The sequence below is a fragment of the Atta colombica genome, unplaced genomic scaffold, assembly GCF_001594045.1.
Source record: "Atta colombica isolate Treedump-2 unplaced genomic scaffold, Acol1.0 scaffold9, whole genome shotgun sequence".
In the NCBI taxonomy this organism is placed as follows: Eukaryota; Metazoa; Arthropoda; class Insecta; order Hymenoptera; family Formicidae; genus Atta; species Atta colombica.
The window spans coordinates 1,867,595-1,871,233 of NW_017259583.1; the positions used below are offsets into that span (position 1 = coordinate 1,867,595).

General features: G+C 29.1%; 1 protein-coding gene across 5 annotated transcripts in view; it reads right to left on the minus strand.

Annotated features, from left to right (window-relative positions):
* Nucleotides 1–3,639, minus strand: part of LOC108693478 (ATP-binding cassette sub-family G member 1) — a 42,702-nt gene that overhangs the window by 16,871 nt on the left and 22,192 nt on the right. The window lies entirely within an intron of this gene.

The following is a 3,639-nucleotide window of genomic DNA, read 5'->3' on the forward strand; positions in this document are numbered from 1 at the left end:
AGTTATTAAAATTAGATAAATAAGGAATATACCTAGTTATTTCTGAGTTTAATAGAGTAAGATAATTATCTGTGACATATTAAATGCTAATATCAATATATTATAAAAATAATACGTGTACAGAATATTATTAATATTCATTTTCAGAATTTTTACTAAAATTCTTATAAAGATATATAAAATATATCTTTTGTGCATACTATAATGGTCTGTTTTCTGTTCTTGTATTAGACTGCACTAGTCTCTTTCTCGCTTTCAAAACAAATATCAAATATATATCTACCAGTATTTCACTTTAAGTTCCAAAAGTGTACACTGTTCAGAAAACAAACCTTAAATATATCTAATTGAATTAGTTCAGGTGAACTTTATGTTCATTTATTATTATTGTTCATTTGTTCATTTATTCAATTTTGCTTTATTCTCAATCTTCGAACGGAAGATGAAATGAAAGCCGAATACGATTTGAAAAAATTTTGGTTATTCCAGATCACACTTATCTCTTCATTTGTAAAAACACGGAGGTGATAGATACAGGACGAACGAATTGAATTTCTAGAACGATACGATCATATGATTGTGTATTATTTTACAATATTACATGTGCTCGTTCGAACAAATCTTGAACTGCTTTAAATAAATAAATTGATAACAAGATAAATTGATAATAAAACGATTGCATTAAATCTAATCACGTAGTAGTTGATGAACAGACTATTGTGAAATACGCATAAATGACGTGTGACGCGCGGATGTTCCAATGATTTAGTGTTGTTTTTTTCTTCATGTCATCGCGAAAATAAGCGAGGGAAAGATAGGTGATAATGAGTTATTTCTCCTTAATCACATTTTACATAACGCGTCGCGCGCAATTAATGCCCGATCAATGCTGGATCAATAAACATGAGATAACAATTATTATGTCAATAATGTAAAGCTATAAATGCTTGGGTCGAAGAAATGTGGAAGCAAAATAAATAAGGAAAATTCTTCCGCCAAAAAACCGAATTTCATGAAATATCTCTGGAGGAATGTTAATTGCTTTAGAAATGTAAATTTCTTTATAATAAGTAAGATAATAAATACAATTGTTTCATCTAATCTTTCATTGTATAAGCGAAACAACAAGTTTAACAACATATTCCACGTAAAGGAAAATGATAAACCATCAAATTCAACCTTGCTTCAGAATTTCTGATCGCTTTAAGGCACGCTCTTACTATTATAAGAATATTTTACTGAGATAGGCACAGAAAAGCATATTCTACATTGTTTTGCATGACTAATCTTTCGTTCTCATTAGGGAGCATTCGCTTCGTATCTTGAATTATTCACTTGCAAATCATGTGAATGTCATGGTACACATCAATAATCAGCTGAAGCTTTCTCTTCTATCACAGAATTCTTTGAGCGCGTTCGAAGACAGCTCTCTATTCAAGTTTACGCACGCTTATTCACTACTACTTATTTACTACGTAAATAAACCAGCATAATAAATTATACGCACATTAATTATTTTCTTTCGTGTGAGAGACAAAAATCGTCACAGAAAAGAAATTTTCGTCGTTTTAAAAAGAAATTCAAGGAAACACAATTATAAATATATAATATAATATTAATGTATGATATAAAATTTCGACGTAAATGGATTTTTCTTTAAACTATCAGATATATTACTTATATTTTTTTTAATATTATACAAAATGATTACAAAGCAATGTTTCGTAGAATCGGTCATGCAATTTGAATGAAGGCACGTACATATTGTTCTACGTGATACCGTCTGTGACGCACAACTTCCTTTCTTGAGACATGAATAATACAATCAATTTTTATAACGGATGTGCTGTCGACACACTCTCAAGTTTTTATATATAAAAGTATGTGTAATTGGCACACATGGATAGATAAGACATTGATTATTAATCAAATCAAATTGCGATGATCGCATCGTGTTCATTTTTCAACGTAAAGCAAAATAATTTGTCATTATTATTGCACATATTAAAAATAATATTGCGATTGAATAAAACTTTTGATTGAATAAAAATAAGGAATAATTTTAAAGTATACAAGTTGTTTCGAAATAGTGATAAGTCTTTCGCACAGAGGCAGAATGGACTGAGAAGAAAAATTCTCTACCATTTTGCAATTTTCGTAATAGTTAATAAGATATTAATCGTCTACCATTTTGCAATTTTTACAATAGTTAACAAGAAATTAATTGCTAAAAATTGGCGAAAATTGATATTCAATAATTTTTTACTCAACAGAAAAATTGCAAGAGACAAAAATTGTTTATTTTCTTCTCATAAAACTAAAAATTTTTTCAGAATTTTTTCAGAATTTTTTATATCATATTTTCTCATGTTGGTAAAAATGAGAAAATGTCGTGTTAAAAAGTTGATAAAAAATTCTGAAAAAATTCATAGAGTTCTATGAGAAAAAAATAAATCATTTTTTGCAATATTTCTGTAAAGTTGATAGTATTTAAGTAAAAAATTATTGAAGACCAATTTTCGGCAATTTTTAGCAATTAATATCTTGTTAACTATTGCGAAAATTGCAAAATGGTAGAGAACTTTTCTTCCCACTTTAGTGTCCTCTACTATTTTGCAATTTTCGCAATAGTGCCATTCTGTCCCTGTGCGAAAGACTTATCACTAATTTCCAAGCACCCTGTATATTTTTCGCTTTATTTTGTACACAACTCGGCACACACGCAAGCATACATTGTATCGCATTTTATTGATTTTATACAATCTTATATTCTTATCTGAATTGTTTTATATTTTATTATGTTATATATTATGAATATTTTTATCCGTTATAAAAAAAATTGTCCAAATAATGATCGTATATAAACACATGTAATCAAAATATTTTTTTTCCACTTCTTTTAAAATGCACATTCAGACAATATTTATTACAGCAAAAATTTCGCCGCGCGCTTTGCATTACTTTGAATTATTTTGCAATTTGAAATAATTTATTTCGTTCATGAGTTTGAAAAGAATATTTACATAATAAATTAGATATAAATAATAAAATATGCGTTCTATAAAGCATCGTCACACTTACGTCTCGTTATATATATAAAAAAGAATTATACAGCAAGATACTTCCTTTCTCTAAGATAAATGCTATTATTAATAGTACAATATAGCAAACATAAATAATATTTTACTGAACACTAGTATTAATTGTATCTATATAGAATACAATTCCCAGAAAAAGGAAACACAAATATATATATATATATATATATATATATATATGTATATATGTATATATGAGATCGCTTCTTTCCGAGTTAACGTTTCGTCTAGAGTAAGTCAGTAGTCGATACACATAACTTCACCACGCGGTGTATTCACGAACAAAGAGTTCCAACACGATAATAATTAACTCATCGTGCTCAATTGTCCCTGTGTCCTTTATTAAGTTCGTAAAAGCGTACCTATGCCCGCAATGGGTGTACTTAGAGAAAGACTTCAAAGCGTGATCCTCCTTCATCACCTCATTCGTCGTTGCAAAAACGCGTAGGAACAATCTCAGCCTCGACGCGGCGAACTCTAAGAGAGCAGATGAGTACATAAACAACACTCTCGAGTGGCATGGCGGGACGCGCTAATGACC